This window comes from Streptopelia decaocto (genome assembly GCF_964273445.1).
Source record: "Streptopelia decaocto genome assembly, chromosome: 5".
Lineage (NCBI taxonomy): Eukaryota > Metazoa > Chordata > Aves > Columbiformes > Columbidae > Streptopelia > Streptopelia decaocto.
In genome coordinates this window covers 19,007,731-19,030,300 of record NC_138659.1, presented here as the reverse complement: position 1 = coordinate 19,030,300, position 22,570 = coordinate 19,007,731, and the positions used below count along the sequence as shown (strand labels likewise).

At 37.2% G+C, this 22,570-nt stretch overlaps 1 long non-coding RNA gene across 3 annotated transcripts in view; it reads left to right on the top strand.

Annotated features, from left to right (window-relative positions):
• Positions 1-22,570, top strand: part of LOC309439545 — a 64,469-nt gene that overhangs the window by 40,628 nt on the left and 1,271 nt on the right. The window contains exons 3-5 of one of the 3 annotated variants that reach the window (XR_014184025.1): positions 10,569-10,795; positions 19,896-20,175; positions 21,797-22,309. This is a non-coding gene — a long non-coding RNA (uncharacterized lncRNA). The remainder of the gene's footprint in view (positions 1-10,568; positions 10,796-19,895; positions 20,176-21,796; positions 22,310-22,570) is intronic. The other 2 variants (XR_014184024.1, XR_014184023.1) reach the window with 2 other exon arrangements.

Below are 22,570 nucleotides of genomic sequence, written 5' to 3'. Positions count from 1 at the left end.
GAAGTTGAGAAAAAATAACCTGAAATTTATAAATTATAGATATAATTTCTAGTTAAAATTCTTGGGCTGCCCAACAAAGAAACTTTATTTAGAGCCACTAAATACTTCTTTGAAGAACTACATTTGCCCCTTGCCAAAACTAAAAATCACAGACTGTAGCAGCCATGCATAGTGATTTAAGTGAAATCTTACTTGACTAATATTCAAAAGGCTGTTATTTAACAGAGACAATTGCTTTCATTTGGCCAATGTACCTTGTTACATTTTATTGACTGCTCTGATCAAGATTCCTTCTAAAACCAAAGCAGTCATGATTTATTTTGCACCTCCTAGTACTAGATTTTGGAAGAATCCGAGTTGTTATATGAATGCACAGGATCAGTAGAAAGCCATTTCACAGATTTGAAAGACCCTGCTCAAAAGAAGTAGCTGTAGCTACACATGAAAGATACCAGAGAAAGGCGATTCTCAATAATTGACTTCTTCTAAGATCCAAAGTCTCTAAACTAATGCAGCAGCTTTATTTTTCTTCTTTTTACCTTGAATATAAAGCAGATCCATGTCATATTTTGTAGCAGAGAATTTTAGGTACGATTTGGTTTTAAGTGAGGGAAGACATGCCTACATGCACACACCACGTTTAGAATATGAAGCTCATACTATAAAGAGAGCTTTTCTTAAACCCCCTACTTATTCCTTTAGCTGCTATTACTATTTATTTTTTATTTATTCATGGAACAGAAGCAGGATTTAAACTTTGTAAACACTGCATGAATATTTTGAAAGGATCCCACGCACTTAGCCAAAACTAGACATACCTAGTATATACGTGGTATAGTATCAGAGAGATATACAAAGAACGAGTTTAAAGGAAAAAAAAAACCCTCTACACGCAATTTACAAAGGCTTCATTCTTTTGTTTGCATTCTATCAGTGTAAAGAAATAATGTAACTATTACAACAGTCTCCTGCTATAAAGGGCAGAGCACTTTAAACAAGTTTCAATCACACAGCATTTCTTCTCCTCTTTTGAAATACATGCTTAAAAAAATCTTCACAATTAACATATTGTACACATTTTGCAAGGTTCTCAAAGATCAGGAACTGTTTCTGGAAAGACTCACTCCAACTTGGCAAACAATTAGAGCACACGTTACACTAAGGTGCATTAAACGTTCGGCTTCTGTGAGGGTACGGAAACATGTGCTTACCCATAGTTAAGTTCAATAAGCAAAACAAAGTCAGTTATAATTTCGAACGGGGGTAAAGAAAGAAAAAGAAAAAAGGAGAGCAAGGGAAAGGACAACAAGTCTGAAAGGCAGAGAACATTACAACAGCCGAGTGGAAACAAATGTGATATTATAACGGGGATGCAGTCACAGGACTATGTGTAACTCTGTTACAGCTGAACACCAACAGCTTCTGGTGGAATTAGTTCTGTGTGCTACTTCAGTAAAAATATAAAGAAGCATATTCAAAAGCCAATGAGCACAAAGAAAACATAGTCATGACTATTCACAATAGCGAGTTCTGTACCGAATGTGTGAACGGGACATGAGTGAGGCAAAACACCAGCAGCCTCCCTTTGCCTGGGACCTTTGCAGTGACACGAGCCAAGTGACCTAAACAGAAAATGTCTGTCTGTGCTGGTAAGGGGGGAAGAAACAAAACCTCACCAAAACAAAAACTGCTTTCCTCATGAAAGAATGGTAACTTTGGACAACATTTGGCACCACAAGTTCAAAGGGCTATTTTATCTGCATTGTAAGTACAGGCCCAGAGATTTTACAGTATTTCTGTCTCCACGCTTTTGCTTTTTCTGACATTAATGGCACTTAAATTACAGACCTGCTGCAGCCATATAGTCAAAACACCCACATCACCCAATGAGACACTTTATTATAATGTCAGTGTGTCTGTGTTTTAACTGTTCTTTCATATACTGTACTTCTCGTCAATCACTCTCTTCTCTGCCAAAGAACAGATAAAAGAGATGAGTCTATCTTTAGACTCCACTGAAATTTCTTACTCAGATTGCTGCAATACTTCATTTATCACATGGCCAAGACTCCCATTTACACCAACAAAATTTTTAGAGGTACAAATAATAGAGAGACAAATAAAAAACATTAATGGAGAACTTAAAATGAAAATACAGAAGTGGCTAGGGAGTCAGATAGAAATAATGTGCTTTAAACAAACTAGCTTCTAAACTAGATCAGGCTGGATTTTTTTTTTTTTTAATATTAGGTATTTTTCATTTCCACTTTATGTAAAATATTCCAGATGTACTGAAACACTGTTTTGCAGAATTTGAAGTAGTCATATGAAGTCACAAATAGAGCTGGGTACCCAATCCAGATTTTTAGTCCAGATTATAAACTTTTTTTTTTTCATCTCAAAAGCCCGAAGAAATCTGTTTCAAGGTCACAAAACTGCTTTTCTGCGGGGTCTGCCTCTATAAGCTTGTCTGCTGCTTGCAGCCCTCAAACAGCTAGTTCCACTTAAGATGAAAGAATTCATTTGTCTAAGGAAGAATTTTCAGGATTTCATGGTTTCCTATTTTCTGCAATGTAAATTATGTGCAGTTCATCAGTCTGAACACTCAAATCCTCCAGTTAGTGTTTCAAACTTTTCACACTAAAAAAAAAACCCCACAACATTATTAAACTACAGTTGTTTAATTGTATTCTGTATTGGTTTATTTCTCATTTCTAATGCCACATGCAAAATAACAGTGATTTTTGTTTATTAAAGACATAGTCTCAACTCAGAAGAGCTAAGTGTCAGGAATCCATGAAGTTTTTTGAGCATGTTCTGAACTTGCCAAGATTATCTAGGACAACTGAATAGATTCAACAGCTCAGCTAAACTTCTAAAACTGTTTCCATTGGTTAGAAGAAAAATCAGCCTACACCTTTTGAGATGTTGAAATTATTTTATTTTTTTTTCCTAAATGAAAAGAGTATTTTATATTTTAAGAGTGACTTCATTTATTTATTTTTTTTCATTGTATTAATTTTATATTTCCTCTCCAATGTGATGTCTTTTACAATATTTCCCCCCCTGCACACCATTTAAAATATCATCCAAAGCCCCTGTGATTTGACACTGGATAGCAGAGTATCAAAGTAAAACAAAACTTCCCCCAGCTATTCACTCATTCCTTCTCACAGTCAAACCACTACAACAAAAAACTCCACCACACTATAGACATTGGAGGAAGTTACACATACATATGAAGATCCCAAATATTTTTTTTCTAAAGTGTCAATACTCTAAAAGGTATATCTATTATTCTTGACCTTTCAAACAGAAGGCCAGATCACCCTTTGGATATACAAGTTATTCTCCAACAGCAGATAAAACCATGCAGAAATAGAGCTACTTAAAAGTCCTGAGCTGTCTGAAATATCTTCATTAACAGAGGTGCCTCTAAAGCAGTTCCATCAAGCCTCATCAGTGTATACTCAGAATGATCAAAATTGGAGAGACTTCTGAAATCAGTGAGGTCGGAACAGACCTCAGTACCTCACCCAGTTCAATGTCCTGCTCAAACCAGGGGAAAACCTGGCATTACCCTGTGCCAGGTGCCTCGTCCCATCAATTTTTACATACCACCAAGAATTGAGATACTAGCCTCTACTGACATGTCAGTAATAACCAGACACAAAACTTTGATCATTTATTTAATAATGACACTACATATAGTCTTATGTAATCAGCCAGTGACTAAAGTGGAAGAACATCTACATTTTAGCTATAGTATTTAACTGTTTTTCATGACTTACGGTCTCATTTGTAAAAAGAAATAGCTGTGATATGTCCAATACTAACCCACGGAAACTCTTAGTAAATACTCTCAATTTAGTCTAGACCACTATGTAATGGTGTATTAAATGACTTATTAATGACCACTGAATCTAGCCATGGATGATCCTTTGAAGATACTTTAGCTTTTGCATCATTTTAATCTGACCACATTCATCAGTGCTTTCCTAATATTTCATTTCTTTTACATTAACATAATTCACTGGAACTGCTTCCCAAATGTTCTTCAGAAGCTGGTGCAGTCAGCCTGGATTGGATTCCTTCCAAGTACTGATGGTTTGTTCTGACGATTTGATCTGAAAATCCTCCTTGCACAGAAGTAATTAGCCTTTCCTGAATTCAACTCTAAAAGTCAGCATAAAAAAATCCATTTAACTTCATTGAGAGCAGAGTACAGTAACATCAGGCCCTTTTGAGAATCTACTTTGAAGACAAACTGTTTAGCCCAAAGCTACCCCTAGAACAATTCATCGTTTATAAGTGGATGACAAGCCCCCAGAAGTATCCATTTAAAAGAAACTGGAGATCTTCTGCATAGTATTTGGTTCCTTTAATTAGTACAATAAAGATTTTGATTGCTGGCCTTTAAATAAGGATAAGAATACTAGATATCCCCTTCAGACATCTGCTTGAAAAGATGTGGTATTAGATGGCAAAGGTTTAATACCTGCTTGACCGCTAGCTGGCTGTAATTTGTGTTTCAGGTGAAAAATGAAAGAACTTACTGGGGAAACATTAGAATACCTTCCTCTCTAACCCTGCTCTGAACTGGGAAATCAGGTCCATTATTAAACTTACTGATATATTCCCTGTTGACCTCATCAATAGAAATTCACTGGTTATTATGACAGAATAGTGAGAGCACTGCATTTAAATACAAACCAAAATCAAATGAGAATGGTCTGTACCCTCTGTATCCCTTCTTATAAATCACAAGTCTCAAGTTAGACTGCATATATCCATGATTGTCAGGGATATTAATGATTAAATACATTCCATTTTTACACCTTGCTATATATTTATTTTCCTATGTTCTTCCTTTTCAAATCCATCATTTAATTTAGAATGTATCAAAGTGAAATAGGTATGCTACTTTCTCCAGTGCATGCAGTCTTCAATATTTACATCAAAAGACACAAAATTGAATGCCTAAGTCTGCACATTTTCAAACAGATATTATTTATGGAGTGGTGGTGGAAATGAGCCTTTGAAAAAAAAAAAACAATGCTAGAATATTTTGATTTGCTTCTCAACTCCATAGAAAGTTTTTGCTCTGGGAGGTTCAGCAAACAGACCAAAATATATGACGCTGTGAAACCTTTCTCACTCTTTACCATCAAAAAGTCTATCATGCTTGTGTCTCAAAGATCTCCCATTATTCAAACCTGCTTACATTTACTCATGTTCATAGTGATGAAATTTTAGATTTTCTGACAAAATATCCATGTGTTCATTTATTTTAAGTATTTCAGACATTTTTGCCTGGTTTTGCTAAATAAATTCCTTGCCTTCTTTCATTTTTCAACTTGCATACAAAAGTAGCACAACTTTCTGTAATACCTAATTTGTATATTCAAAAATCCAGCCATACATATTTAATAATTTCCTTGCATGGTCAAATAGCAGGCACCTATATTCAAAGATGGGATGAGACTGAAGGGGACAAGGAAATGGAAATATCTGTCCTCTCTGGGCTTTTCACTGCTTATAACTCAAAAGCATGAGGCTTTAGAGACACTTGTAGCAGGGCTACCATACCTAGGATTTTTAAATACTCTTGTAGATTTGCAAACAAATTAGAATAAAATTTAAGCCACCATAATAAAGAGTTTCCATATCGGTTTAATAATTATTTTTATAATCAGACAATTTGCCATAGATACTCTCTAGAGTGAACGTCAATTAGCATAATCTGTGAACTATTTTGCTGAGCTCATCCAGAGACCTCTTTTTAAGCTGCAAATTTTGAAACGCATTTTTTATCATGTGCCTGGCAGTTCAAACATTATCATTTTTCATTATTGAGTACCTACAACTGATTTGAAAGAAATTTGGAGAGCCCTGTTCAGGGGAAAGAAACCAAAGCCAGGCACAAGCCCAAAAAGATTTCTCAAACCCATTGAAACATCTGTGCCTGTATTCTGGTCCTGAAAAGAGTATCTCTATTGCCTAATTTAGGACAAGATTTCAGACAATTTTTTTCCCCAAACATAAGAAAACAGGGAAACAATGTGAATACAGTATGATGAAAAAGTCAAACCCAAATAGAATCACACCTCAAGCAAATATCCATGACAAGTTTAACAAAAAATTATATAAATAGTGCACTGAATTATCTTCAGTTTATAATTACCATCTTGTCAGAAGTCACAGTTGCAACCCCTTGCAGTGCAATCTACATTGCCACAGTTCACTACAGAAGGATAACTCCTGAGGCTGTTATTTCTCTTTTTCCCTCTTTGCAGTGCATTTTAGCAACATATTTCTGAGTGTTATCATTAGACTCCAGCTGGAAGCGTGCTTCTGTTGCCAACTAGTATTCCCCCACAAACTCTTCCTCCCCCATGATGGGAAAATGTAGGACAGTGCTGCAGCAGTGGGAGAAGCAGCATGGAAGGCAAAGGGAAAAGAAACTCAACTAGAAACAGCAGCTCTACCAGACCTGTATTAAGCAGCACCCATCTTAGTTGTGGCAGCTCTTCAACTGCACCTCATAAGCTATTGCACACCCTATCTCTCAAGAATAGGCACATTTTCCAAGTTTCCACAAGCTCAGTCTCATTGTACATAAACAATGTTTCCCTTCATTGTCTCAAGTTAATGAATGAAAAAATCAAATTAAAGTCAGCAAGATTCATACTACAGCAAATTTTTGCAGTTAGGTTTTCCAAGTATTCCCAAAGGCATCTAGAGAGGAGTAATTAGACTATTTTCAATTTCCCAGTCTTCTGAATAATAAACAACAAGAAGAAAGCGTAAAGTTTCAGTAATAAAGCAGTCTAACAACAGACTCAAGCAGGTGAACATGGATAAGAAAGCTCAAAATACACAGTTAACTCCTTCCAAGGTCAATTGAAAAGGAAAATCCTTTCCTAGAAAAATCCCCCCTTTTAAGACAGACTCTAGTTAGCATATTCAGAATAGAAGAAAACTGAATAGCACTTTTTAAGGTTCAACTCTGCAGATAAGCAAAGCTAAAGATTCCCATACATTGAAGGTGGATGATAACGTTATCAGAATAAGGGTTATCAAAGCTTTTTTTTTTTCTTTCCTAAACATACAGGAGAAAAACTACATTGAAATTACAGGATGCTCCCATTAGTAGTTCTCCGTATTAATGTTAACACAAGAAATTTATCTCAGAGCTGTTTCACATCCTTTTAAATCCAGAAAAGAATTGTAAGACATAATGAGCCTTCTGTATTCATCTGGGCCATCTGACTACTCACTGGCAGAGTAATAAATAGAAATAAACTCTGCAGTCTGGTACACAGGAATATTTTCTTTCATCTTCTCAGGTTTACTTTCAGGGCGGTTTAGCTAAAAGCTAATTTGCATAGTAAAAATCTGTCTCAGACCCTCAGATTCATATGCTGACATTTTCAGCCATTAAAGTCATATGCATAAATACTGGGTTCACACAATAGATGTCTAGAATTAACAGCTGAAGCTAAACCCTTTGATAAGTGAGAGAGACTTTGTGACTCCGGCTTACCTGCTAAGCCTCTTCCTGGAGAACGGTGCAGCTGGAGAAAGCGCATGCCATATCTTGGCTCTGCTGTGTCACATGTCACCCAGGAGCTGTCACTTTGGCAGAAGGAGTAACATCAAGTTAGGCCTAAGAAGGAAGTAGAACATCCAGCAAAGAATATATTAGCCTCTTAGTTACAAAGAGTAAACCAAAACCCACAATAATTACATCCATCTCCTAATTGGGAGAGGAAGGGAGGTTAGAGAAACCAAAGGGCTGAAGTTATAGAAATAATAAGTGTTGAAGTTATCTTCCAAGCATCTATATCCAAAATATCCATAGAGATTTATATCGAGGCAGCTATGCATATTATTTAAAGAACTATACACATAAGAGGGCTGTCAGAAGTCAGCAGGTTGAAGAGAGTGGTCCTAAGTTAGGCAGAAGAATAGCGAGAGTCAGAGGTCCAGAGCTGCAGCCTTGAAACTTTGGGTTTTATGTTGGTATCATTACAGCGACATGACCAGGAACTCTCTTCCTGCAGTCTGACCCTGAAAACGCTCCTCACCCAGCTGACAAAGAAACTGACACTTTTACTGCCTCTGTCTCAAGGAAGAGATTACCCACCCAGGGCATGGAAGACCTGGATTCTAATTCCAGGTTCACTAATGGGATTTTGAACCCATACCCGCTCCCTACCTATGAGCAGATATTCCAACTGAGAGATGCTCTCAAATGCCTCCTCAATAAGCTTTCCCAGTTTGCAAAGAGTAATCAAATATTCAGTTGGCAACAGAGAATATGCTCAGCCACAGCCTGGTAATTGAGACAGCAACTATATCCATCTTTAGGACTTTCTCCAATGACTGCTCATAGGAGCAGAACACACAGGGAAGGGAACCACATGTTCTTTCAGCCTGCTGTGCAAGACACGCTGCAGTGAGGCCAGCGGGACCCTCCTGCGGGGGGAGTTCAGCGCCAGCCTGGCCGGGGCAACGGGGAACTCATCTGGCAGATATTTTGGTGGTCAGGGTTTTGGGCACCTCCATAGCAAGACAAGCACTGAATAATGTGTTTTGAGGATTCAGATTTTGAATTTAGCTGGTATGTGCTACTTAAGCACCCTAGCCAGCTGTGGACCACATTTAAGCAAAATAACGCAATTTGATCAGGTTTACATTGGACTAATTTTGTGATGATTGTTTTAAATGCCTACTAAAATTATTTGGATATTTTAAGTGTGATTAGAAAATGCATTCTACACTTTCTGATACAGTCAAACATGTCTCAGTGTTTTTGGGAAGGCCCCTGTATCCTATAAAAAACGGAAACGCCATTAAAATGCATTTGCAATTGTGAAAATGAACTGTTTGCATATTAGCTTTGGCATTACTTTTTCTGATTTTAGTTTTAATATTACACCATTTTAATTTTCGGTACGCCAACTCTGTAGAGACATTATCTGGGTGGTGAAAGCTGGAGGCAGCTGAACTGCTTTATTGGTACTCTCCTCATTGACGTTCTGTGCATGTGCAAGGCAGTTTGATGCTGATATTTAGAAGTGATTGGCAGCAAAACACTTCGTTTAAAATAGAAGAATTTCTATATTCACTAAACTTAAGTCTTGGCAAGTCAAGAACTGATTGACAAATACCATGATACCTGAGCATGAAGTCATTCCATGTGACATAAAACCAAAAGGAAACAAAATAGGACCTTGCTACCCTTTGAGACCAGAGACCAGTTTAACTCCTTACCCATGCAGGATGGCAAGACATTAGTTATGTAACAGCAACTTCAGACAGTGTTTTTAAATCCATCTTTTCACTGAAGAAAAGTAGATTAGACTTGTACAGACTCTGAGAGACAGGGAGTGGAGCCAGCAGCAATATTTAGCACAGAGTGACTGATTTCTGGCACCATCTAGCTTCTGTGCATCAGGAATCTGGCAGTCTGGTAGGTGCTTTTCAAAGATGCTGATTGAATAGTTGATACTAGTGCTATACAAGGGCTCAAAACAGTACAACAAAGAATGAGAAAGAGTAGGTCCTAAGCACCAAGACTACATTATTTTTTTCTAAAGACAGTGGTGAAAAAAATCCTGGACAGAACGCCAGGGACATTATTCATCATTCGGCTTCTGACTACACATCCCTGACAAACATTTAACATATATCAAACATTCTGGGGTACAGAGAAGCCATAATGCAAGAAAGACTGTTGGTTCTTAATTTGCATGAAGCATGGTGTAATCTGCAAAGTACAGATCTTTATTGACCAATAAAACTATCCATATTTCTACTCAGAGCTGTAAAACTCCAACAAGCCTTTGTAATCGTATAGTAAGTGAATTTGTACTCACTCACTACACTTGTAAGGAATCTTGAACTATAGAAACTCCAACTCATCACCATCAGCTTTGCATGAAAAACTAATGATCACTTGAGAAAAGCAGCCATGTTTTTTTCTTGATGTCGAAGTGGAATCAACTGACAAGATGTACAAGCTCTGAATGTTTGTGCACTGTAAAATTTTGCAGAAATATATTTACTCATCAGTATAAAGACATGTTTACAGACTTAAACCTGGGGAAACCAGAAAGGAAGACAAAAAAAGCTTGGTTTATGTCCTCGGTAGAGGACAAAAGGGCGGGGAAAGAGGAAAAAAAAAAGAAAAAAATCTTACTGGACTATACTAGGCGAGCAATCACACTTTGGCCAGTTCAGAACCTTTTTAATTCTCAGTGAAACTTACGTTCCGTTTGTCTGAAATCATCTAGAATACACTTTGGGAGCTAATTCCTTCACATTTGGTTTGCTCAACATAGGCCAAATCAAAGCAAGGGTTCTCTAAAGCACGACCAATGCAACCCACTTTCTCATTTACTTGATCTTCTCAACTACATGAATGCACAGCTGGTGAAAAAGGAAATTAACTACATTTACACACAACTAATACATATGAGTTTCCTGATGGAAAGAATGGAGCAGTTACATGCTTTTTCCTATAATTGACTTAAAGTGCTATTTCTCTGCCTCTCCCCCAGTCTCTTGGCTCAACATACTCCATCTGTATAGAAACAGTTTTTCAGTGAAGAGGTCTAGAGTTGTTCTGCTGTTGATTAATTCGTGATTGGCTTTTGCATCTTGTGATTTCATCCAATAACTGAAGTGTAAATGCTGGGGACACATCGCTGCATGTTCTTTCTAATTGTATTTCAAAGGTTCTCCTTTACAGAAGAGTCTTACATTCTCTTCTTCCTAGATATTTAAGGTGGGCTTTGTTGTTGGGTTATTTTGGTTGGTTGGTTTTGGTTTTGTTTTCTTTTGTTTTTTGTTTTTTTGGGGGGTTGTTTTGTTTTGTTTTTTTGTTCTTGTTGTTGCTTTGTTTTGGTTTGTTTGTTTGTGGTTTTTTACTACACATTTTCCACTTCTTTTGATTTTATGAAACTATGAAGGACAAATATTTTCCACAGCATAGGGACAGCTGATGTCTGAACACAGGCAAGTCAATATTTGATGTAGGTTAAATAAGAGTGTCCAAGTGGGAAGGAATTTAAAGATTAAGATCTGAGTAAGAACTCGAACCCAATCTGAACTGTAGGCAGAAGTCCAAACTAAAGTTTGAACGTATTGTCAAAATCAGTACCTGTTATCTAAAGACTCATCTCATTGAACAGCTGCAGATCAAAATGGAAGAACAAGTAAAACAAAATTAAGTAATAGGAACAAACCAAAGAACAGATTCATAGAGGGGGAAGGAAAACTGAGACATCTGTCAACAGCCTATATCTTGGATTTCTGTTAGTAGTTTTATATTCAGTTATACGTTATTCATTTGTAGTTACTACAAAGCATGAATGTCTACATAGTTTGCATGAACCACAGGTACCGAACTAAATAATCCTAGGCTATTGCATAGTGTTCATCTGAAAGGTACATTGCATTAAATTTAACACATTTTGTGGTATTCTTGTGCTCAGATTGCCCTTTTCAGTGCTGCACAAAGAAAGCACTGGATTTTTTAGCAGAAATTCCACTGGGTGTCAAGGGAAGGGATTTTTCAAAATCCCTTGGTCCTGATGAAATCCCCTGCATGGAGTTTAAGGATAACGTGTTTTAAAAGTCTGGAAGGTAATTTTCTAAAAAGTAGTAAAGAACTTTCACTAATCCTTTCTCCCTTCCTTTTTCCTAATGGGCTCTTACGTACAACAATCCTAAAGCAGAGTGGCTTGCAGATGTGTAAGAGCACATGCACACACACACACAAGCTCCTGGCTGCCTATACTGGTGTTGAATTGTTTCAGTGGCAGCATGCCCTATTTGAAATTGTCTGCCCCATAGCTCCTCAAGAAAAATGCTACCATGGGTTTGATTGAGGCTGTTACGACATTGCTCATGTCGCCTTTCTAGAAGGCAGCTCTGCTGTTTTCTTTCACATTAAGTTAGATTTCCTGGCAGGCACATATGCAAGCTCTCCCTCAAAAGAGTCAGACATGACCTTCCTCTCTACTGTATTCTCAATGTTGCAATAAGTTGCAAACTTGGAAAAAAAACGAACAAACAAACAAAACCAACACACCCCAAACCAACCAACCCCATATCCAGCAAGTACTATCAGATGACACTTATACTTTGCAGGTAATTCAGTATAAACATAAACAGCTGAATGAGATTCTGATCCTAACCTTCTGGTACTCAAAACAAGTGATTGAGAGTAACCATTGGAAAGAAGGCCTGAGGACATGGGGAAAGTGTTAAAAGTATTATAGGAATGGAGTGCTACCCTTATTTTTGATATTCAGGAGGAGTTTGTCATGACTACATTAACCCACTCCCTTTTGCACTGAATAATTCCCAGTGTTTCTGTATCACCACAACTCAGATACACATTTTGAAGACTTGAATTTCTGATCTTGCAAGTGTGGGTAGCAAGAAAGAAGGGGAGAGCAAGAAACACCAATAAGCTTCCCCTCCCCTTTGGCCTCACATTACTGAGCAATATTTCTCTTTTTCTCAAATACTTGAATTCACTGCCTCTGCAATAGCAGGAGGAGAAGACTGAAAGGAGATGACCAATTTGTATATGCATCATAAGCTAACTTTTTATTTTAGAATTTAAAAATATATTTAATATTCATATATATTTTCTCAAATAGCAGGAGTGAAATTGCAGTTCCAGAAGAAAAAAAAGCAACATGACTAGGATTTGTTATTCTGTTATCGCCTCATTAAATTGATTTTACGTCTCAGAGAAGAATCTAGATCTCCAAAGCCATATGCCTTCCATTTCCCTCCAGGTTTTGCCCTAGGAAAGGGTATTTGTTACATAACAGCAACAGAGAGTTTTTGAGCTGCTCTTCATTTGCCTTCCACACTTCACTGTGTCTTACATTATATTAGCAGTGCTGTGAACAGCATATGACAATACCGGAGCTCTTATGCAAGACACTCAGACTAGACTCTCACACGCCAATTAAACATGATCCACATTTCACAACAAGAAAAAGAAGTTTCAGAGACATGAACAGACTGGTTATATCCTTTCTTCGGTCATGTTATATTCTTCCTTCCATCCTATTTACCAATTCATTTCTTCCCCAGTCTCATATTCTGTCTCCCACAGCCTTAAGGGACAGTATTTGGAACCTTAAACCAGTTTCAATCAATGGAATGAGGTCAGCCATCGGATCCATGGGATTGGCAAGATTAGAACATATTTATCCCAAGTCCAAGAGCAGTGCCCTATTCAGACAGCTATGCTGCCTGCTAGTTATCAGGTTGAATTGAAAACAAAAGCTATATTAAAAGACAGCAGGATCGTTATTTCTCCCTTCTGCCCCCCTCCTCAAGTGCCTGAGGTCATTTTCCACAACAAAAATGAAAGCCCTTCTTGGAAGTGTTTTTGTGCTTAACAGCAGTGGTTAATTTCTTGCAACTAATTAGTTATTCAAGTGAAAGTATAATGATCCTCCAACATGATTGAAAGTGCTTCAGCTGAGTTTCCTGCTAACAGTATACTTCTAGAAAAGACGCAATAAATCAGCAGGGTTATTGAGATCTTTAAACAAAGCAAGTCTACAACAGGCACCCATTAAAAATATAGCCATGTAATATTTATGTACCTAGCTGACTTGTGCTTTTAACCTAGCACTTTCAGATATAGCTTTTTAGCACCTGGGTCATATTCCCCAAGAATGAAATTCACCCTATCTCCTAAAAGCCAGCATAATGTCTCTCCATTAGGTGGTCAGAGTATAGAGTTACCAGAGGACTTAAAAGATGGAGCCTTCCCATCAAATGGAATTTCATCCAGATTTTCTGAAGAAAAATACAAACAGAACACTGTTAAGCAGCACAGAAATTTGAATCTGTGAACCTCAAACTCTTTTATTACCCTTAGCAAGAAAATTGGTAGGTACCTAAACAAGAAAGGTTTTACAAATCTGATTTGATGCAGAAACCAAACTTCTCAGAATAGCCAATGTCACCCATGGTGTTTCAGATGATGATTTGTTTTTTGAGAGTGATTACTGAGGTGGTAATAGTGGATCCCTAGATATTTTCAGAGAAGGTGCTGACTGCATAAAATGCCATCCACCTACTCCAAAAACTATTAATTCACTACAGGTTGAGTGTTAAAATGCATTAGATACTTAAGAAAAACAAGACCCAGTTGTGTAAAAACACACTTTATGTTTGAGCCTTCTGGATGTTACGGATCTACAAATCTGATCCCCTTAAATCTCCAAAAGGAAGAGACATTTCCCTGTCTTCCGTCACATTAAACTGTGTCTACATAAGTGTTCACATGTATTTTTGAAACACACATAAGCACATGTGAAGCAAAAGGAATGGTTTAACAGTCCCCACTTCCTTTGCCTATACATACTTTCCCTCAGCCCATTCACTCATTTACTTCATTGCCAGTCTCCCAGTCAGTCTCCCCACTGTTTTAAGAGACAGGATTTGGATTCACAAACCAGTTTCAGTCAAGGTTTCACACACGGCTCTGTTTCCTGGCCTACCTTCTTTACTGCATCAGGTGGCTGCAAAAAGTGAAACCTGGGTGCTCTGGGGCCGGAAAAGGGAAACTTCAGGAAGGGATGTGGGAGCTGCAGTTTCCCAGCACTCTGGGAGGGGTGAGGAAGCAAGAGGGTTATAAGAAATTAGCAGGAGAAGGGGACTGAAGGACAGAGAAAAGGACACCAAACATCATTCCCCCTTCCCAATAAAATCATCTTTGCTCTCACCACAGGTTTTTGCGCCAATGACCACTTTCAACTCACACTTTGTTGGAAAAATAAATGAAGAGTCCAGTTTAATTTTGTCAATAGAAAGTTTAAAGTGGTCACTGGAGCACAAAGTGCTTTTCAAAGGGCCACTGAGCTCAACAGGGACAGGGAAGAGGATGTTGAGAGCACCTCAAAAATACAAGCAGATTAAAAACATTAAGGGTGCACCATTTCTCATAAAGCTTTTATAACAGTTCCTGCAATCTTCTATGCATTTACTGTGGGCTATTTTCCTTTAGAATATATATTACTTAAAAATACCTTTGCCAGGGCAGAAAATAAGTAGCTTGTGTGTGTTGGTCTTTACGAAAACAAAAAAAAACACCATCAACAAAAGCCAAACCAACAGAAAACAGTAAACAAACTGACATTTGCTCCCTGACTACACAGGATTATGCTTCACATTTGTGCTGTAAATCACTGGATCCAGTACAAGTAATTTGTATCGCAATGGGTTTTGCTATGCTAAATATTTAAACTGCATGCCCAGTCCTTCAGAGTATGAGCTTATTCTGTGTTCAGAGCTTTGTAGGGTTGAGTCAATAGCATATTTGTTTTGAATGGTTGTTCCTAGATAACAGAAAAAAAATCCAAAACTTGTTTACATCATTTAGCATGCCTAAAATCTTAGCTCAAGACAAAAAAAAACATAAAAAACAAACAAACAAGCAAACACACACACACCAGAAAAAAAATTCAATTCTTTAGAATGATCTCTGCTGTTGAAAATAAGAAGTTACACCATCGAAAGGCAAAAAGAATGTTTTGGCAGCTCTGGACCAAATACTTTTGTTTTTAAACTGGAGCCATGACTGGCACAAAAAGATTTCAAGGAATTTCCTCTTCTCCCTGAAGGTAGCTATGAGCCTTTCTACCATCCCACACTGGACACTGGAGTGATTGCATGATAGGCTTGTATTGAGAGACCTAAGCAGTAGCCTTCATTTATCAGGGCATAGAGAATATGGGATGGAGTCAGAAAAAAGCAAATCAGACACTTCCACCAATGCCATGAAAACTTTGTTCCCACTTGAGCAGTACCTTCAGCTCTAACAGACAGATATTGCGTCAACTGTTGAGCAAGTGCCCCCCTACTATCTTCTTAATTTGTATTTATATCTTAAGAACAAGATTTCACCCACACTTACACACAGAAATCCACAGTGTTCACATATTCTCAAGCTGCATTTGTAGTGTAAATTCTGAAAAGTATGGTGATATTTTTAGGGTGAAAGATGAAACCTAATCATCTGTTTCAAATTACACATGAAAAATACTGAAGATATTAGCAACAAGTAGATTTGCATGCACAAATTTCACAAAGGAGAAAACACAAGAATGCCAAAGTACAATTTCAGTAAAGGAAATAATGCAAACAGGCAATGATTTACCATCCTTACATTTTCAGAATCTCAGTTCTAACTGAATGCTGTCTACCTTTAGCTAGTATCCAGTAATGAATAATAAATACAGTATTTGAAAAGATATAGTCTTTTTTTTTTTTTTTTCCATATCTGCTGGCTACCTAGAAAGCTCCGGATACTTAATCTGGAAGCAGACAGAGAATTCAAAAAGGTGCCTCTTTTCCAGTGAAGATGTGATTTCCCCTCTAAGGGCCTGGGGCAGTGTGCCTCAAACGCTAATAGCTTGAGTTGTGTGCAATAGCCCTATATTGTTTATATAGCACTTCACATGTTCAAAGGACTATGAGATATCAGCCATCACAACACTTTTATGAGGCTGTAAGTATTACCCACTAAACATTAGGGTTCAAATGACTTGCTCTTGATCAAAAGAAACTTTGTGCAGCAGGACCATAATTATTTGAATTTGGGAATTCTCACAGTCCATTCCCATGGTGACTCAGAAAGAGGAAGGCGATGGGATATTAAAGCCAGTTGCTCCTGCAATCTGCTCTGGCAGCGAGATGCAGACACATGGAGAATCCCTAAGCTAACTTGCACTCAAACAAAACCTTTTCTGGTAACTTCTAAAAAATAACAAAAAATCAAAAGCACCAACTAAACAATAGTTTTTAAAGCCCCAAACTTGCTTTTCTGAATATATGTATTTCATATTGCACTGTAAAGAACCTAAAAGACAACAGACAATCTGTACTGAAATACTCCAGAAATCTTAAGATGAGGATCCCCATTCATCTTGAAGCACTTGTGTTTGGGTTTTTTTGTTTTCTTTCTTGTTTTCTCTGTTTTTGTTGGCTTTTTTTCCCTTTTAAAAACCAAGAGGATCAGTAGGTGAGTTAAAAGTAATCAGCCCATTTTCTGCAGATAAAGAACCGCAATCTGTTGTTTAACACTTCACTACAATAGGACTCAATAACTTTAAGAAATCTAGAGTATTTTTACTCTCCATTAATAGTTTAATTCTATGAAAATTGAATGGCTATGCTGACATAACTTTAGCGTCAAAATATCTGTGTTCCCATAAAATAAATACAAAGACAAGGAGATGTTGAAAAACAACCAATGAATCCACGGTCTCGGTACATATGACAAACAAATAAATGCTTGATGAAAACACAATACATCCTGAATATTCTTCTCCTTATAGCTGATAACACTTCATGTAAAAATACTAAAACAGATGTTGAAGACAATAAGAACATTCTTATCCTCTGCCTTTCCATCCAGCACCCACCGTATCATACAGTATTGTCTTTCCCACATCTTGCATTTTAACTTGTACACAGTCTTGGTTTCCACAGGTACCATATGTTTTCTGAGAGCAGCTTCACAGTTATTTGTCTTAGAATCTTGCCTGCAGGATCACATGGGAAAGATATGCTACTAAGACAAAATGTAGACCTCTGCATACAGTCTAGATTAATCAAATAAGAAAAGGATGCCTGTTTAAGGGTATCACAGGAAGGAGGAGGGTAAGAAATGCTCTTCAAAGGCAGTAGTGAGTATGTAGAATTACTAACAGAAGCTCTTCTGTTTTAGCTGAGTTGATAGTGTTGCTCTTAATATTTAACCCCTCAATCATACAGCTTCCATTTGACATTTTTTGGGTCCAGGCCACACAGAACTCTATGCCAGACTGTGTTTGCAATTTCTACTGTTTTGACTTACATTGCCTGAAATTATAAACTACTGAAATATTTGCTAAAATATTAAAGTTTAAGCTTAATGTCAGTGGATGACCATTATTTCATGGATATTAATGAAAAAAGCAGTTACCATACTCCATCTACTGATCTAAAGAACAGATGTTTGCATATGATTTATAGACACTGAAATATATACATATCTTCCATAAATAGTAACGTGCTCCAGTATAAAAGAGTAGAGAATTGTCATCCAAAGGGCTGGGAAACTATAGGCAGTATTAGAATTTATTCACCAATTTCTTGGCTTTAAATACAAAGCAGTGTTTATAGGTCCAGTACCACAATCCTGTACATTGATAAATCTCTGACAATTTCAAAAAAGACTAACAAAATGAAGTAATAAACTGCAGAGTCAGGCTCAGTAGCTCAGATATAAAGGTCTGTTTAGAACACATGAATGCAACTATGACTTGGTAAGTAAGAGTAACAATTTATATTTATTAAGGTACAGTAAGTCTAAGGCAATAAGTAAAAAAGCAAATATTGCCTCGGGTGTTTTTACACTAAATTTTGTTTAGGAAGTGTCCTTAATATCAAAAATTTAACAAAATACTAATCAGATAAAATTCTAATGGGCAAAGCATAGTTTTTAACTCTGCAATTATATTATTTCTGGTAATGCAATCAAATATTTGATTGAACTAATATTATTGCTGCTCCTCACATGTGTTCTGTTCCTAAATTAACTTGGCTAATCAGGATCCCACCTCATCGCCTGCGTTGTCAATATATAATGCTATCTGATGGCTTTAATTTCAAGAGCACTGTCAATTTTTGGACTAAAAAACAAAGTCAGCTAAGGCTACAAACACATGAAGTCAGCTAAGGCTACAAACACATGAACTAGCATACCTAGAGGTGTCCTGGTTTCTGGGCCAGCAGAACTCTGATAGGACTGAAAGAACTGCAGATTGATCTGTGATGGACGAATGTCAAACAAATTTTTTGTGGTGTTTTTTGTTTGGTTGGTTGGGTTTTTTTTTTTTGTGTGTGTGTGTGTGTGTGTGGTTTTTTTGTTGTTTTTGTTGTTGTTGGTTTTGTTCGTTTGTTTTTTGTTTTAAATCAAAAGACAGACTTGTGGTTATTATTTCAACCTCAAAAAGTGCTTTCTGGTGTGCCAGAAAGCTTGTTTATTTCATAAGCAAGAACAAGGATGATTATGCATAACTTTAGATTTCTTCATATAATAATGTACAAAAAGCAGCCTTGTAGAATGCAGAATTTAAACAGGTCAATCACAATTCTCCCTCCTGTCTCAGGCTTGCATGCCCTACTGCTTCAAGACGTTATGCAGCTGCTACTTTTCTCCAGCGATGGCTGTATTCCAGTAAATCATGAAATACTCCCTAAAACATCTTTTTTTTTTTTTTTTTTTTTTCCAGCAGAGGTTTACAGAAACATTTCCATAGGTTGAAGGCAACATGGAAATATTGTGATTGTCTAGTTGGGTTTCTTGAAAAATATTGGCCTTAGAATTACTGCATTAGTAATTAAAAGCTGATGCTACACTCCAACGCACTACAGAAACAACTGCAGTTAGCATTTCTGGAATACAGTGAAAGTCTTAGATTACAATGAAGGTAATTGGATTCTGTTCTTGCAGTTAAGTCCACAGAAGAAATGAACACTTTTCATTTTGTCAGAAATAGGACTTCCTCTTGATAGCTGCACAGGGTTTTTCTTTCAGTATATAACTCAAAGTCACCCAAGAATAAATTGAATCTCTAATAACTACAGTCAGCTGGATTTAATTCCCCTTGGAAGCACAGCAGTGTCAATACTTACTGAGACTTAGTATTACTGCTAATTTATTGTAGGTAAAGTGTCAATGCAACATGAAAATTTGTCATTGGAGAAAGGTTTAATAAAAAAGATGAACACACAACACAAAAACCAGAAAATGTGATAAGAACTGATAACTGATCATTCTACTTCACTTTTTTTTCCAGATGAATATCCAGGTGCCAGCTGGTGTAAACGCAGATGCCACTGACGTCAGTGGAGCTGTGTCAGTTTACACTAGCTGAGAATCTGATCCCAAGTGTGTTAGTTCCATTTTTAGACACTTCCACTGGAATTCACTTTTGCAACACAATTAAAAATACATCCACGCATTACATTTCTTCCTGTCCCCAAGTGTATAACTGGAAGCCTGTTGACAGACTGTGGGAGAGGGCAAGTGGGAGGTGGAAGTAGCCAGCAACTGTATCCATGAGATAACTTTGCAGTGTGAGTATTGTTCTGCTGTCTTCCTTTTATACAAATGGATATTTGCCTTCAAAAGGTCTTAACTCCAGTAACAATTCAATGCCAGCTAAAGAAGATGCTGTAAACAATGCAGAGTATCCACCATATAAATAAGTTAACATGCTATTTTAATCAGTGTACAATCTGAATAGAATGTTAGAATGCATCATTAGGGAAGTTATCTAAAATCTTCAGAAACTCCCCAAACCTGAGATCGTCTGTATTGACCTAAATATTTTTTCCTAAGTGATCTCACCACTGTACAAGCAGTGACATTGTTTAAAGTACTAAAACAGCTATTTGAAGTAGTCTGCAAGCCAGACCTGACATCTATTATTTATATTTCATCAAGTATTTGGGGGAGGGAGAAGGAAGAAAAGGAAGAGGTGGGGCACCAAGCAGGGCAGAGCAGCACTTCACCGTTCCAGCCACTATTTCTACATAAGGAGAGGGAGCTTTTATTATTGCTTTACATAAAGCAGCTGTTAAACATGAGTGTACTGTATAATAGTTGCCAGTATTAACCAGTAAAATGAAGTTGAACATTAGTCTTTTGATTCAAGAAATCAAGGCCAAAATGCAAAGGCTAACTAATTAGAACCAAACATGCAGTTCACATAGCACTGAAGCAATTGTGCAGTGCAACACCCATATCTTCGATTTAGGTCAGGCCATCAAGAGAAGGAAAAGGTCTGAAGACTGAGGATGAGATGCTCTACTTCACACAGTTGCCCTCTGGAAGGACTGGCAAAGGCAGTCACTTAAATTAAGTACAGGTCATCAGACAAGATATCTAATCTATTCCTAAGACAGGCAGCTCCAGCAGTCCAAATCCCTATGGCCTTTACAGCAACACAACGAACTACTTCCTCACGTATCTCTGTCAATTCATGTTAGCTTCCAATTTTTTTAAAGCGATATTTCATGTACACCATGACCCTATTGCTCATAGCAAGAAAAGTGCTTTGGTTTATTTATGACCTACTAACCTTAAATAAAAAAAAAAACATACATCAAATCTGAATGTTCACATAAGCCTGCAGATCTGAAATAAAACTTAAAATAAAGCTGGCATTTGTAACAGCTAGCTAAGACTGCTAAGGGATTTTTTTTTTTTTTTTAATTAAAACCAGATGAGAGAAGATGAAAGCATTTTTACCCTGCATAACCTGCACACATCAGGGTTCAGAGCTGGAGTTCAGGAATACTGTTTTGTGGTTTTGTACTTACAAGTTTCAGCCTGTTTCAACGGAGGCTGAGTAACCAAGTAACTGAGGTCTTTCCGTTATGGGGCCAGGGAGGGAAAACCTGTGGAAGTAATTCCTTCTAAGATGCAATCCACCCAGTCACAAGCTCTCCATAGCTCCTCTCCTTCCCTGCAGCCCATCATAACTACCAGGTATCAGCCAGGCAAGACCCCATATGGAAACATGAAGCGCTAGATCGAAGCACAAAACAAGGGCATAGGAGTAAATAATGAAAGAAATGAGTGTATGGCAAGACAGCTTTTAATAGGATGGGTGTCAAACATGAGTGACCCTGTTGAACAGGTGCACAAAATATTGCTGAGTTGGAGACCCTTATTCTCTCATCACTCCTGCAGGTATGAGGAATTCCTTTTGTAACACCATGGAATTAAACTGTCAAAAAGTAAGTACAAATAAATGAAATAAATGGAGGGAAAAAAAAAAAAAAGAAATAATAAACTTTGGAGCTTAAGACAAAACATCTCATGCTGCTCTATCAGGAAAAAAAAAAGTTGACTGCCACATTTGATTAGAATTCAGATGTATTCATAACCACAGTGGCTTTCCTATAAAAAACACATCTAATCTACCATACAGGAGAAAATTAGTTGCTTCCTTTCTTGTCTAGTTCCCCAACAGGCTATATTAATGACACTCCAGCCTTTAGGTATATTGTGATTTTTAAAATAATCAGAACTGGATGAAAAAGAGTACAAGACATCTTTCACCAAATGACAAGATAAACAGCAATTCATAGAAGACAATCATTTCTATACACCAAGCTAAGAGTGGACCTAGCAAAAAAGAACCCAGACCAGCTGAGCTGCAAGATGACCTTCTGCAGAACTCTGCCCACAAATGCAAATAAGGTAAAATTCCTAGGTTACCATGTTTTGCCTTCTGATCCAGCCTCTAGAACTCTTCCCCCAATACAAAAATAGAAATCCCACAGATGTGTATAATTTTAAAAAAATATTTATTTTAAGAATAAGGACAATTAAGTTGAATGGCTCAGAAGATTGGAAATGGTGCTACTATGGACATTTTTAAGAATAAGCACTTTATTGTGTAATGATCAAGTTCTGGATATGGACAGCATGCTGCCACCTAAAAAAATAGATTAATAGAAA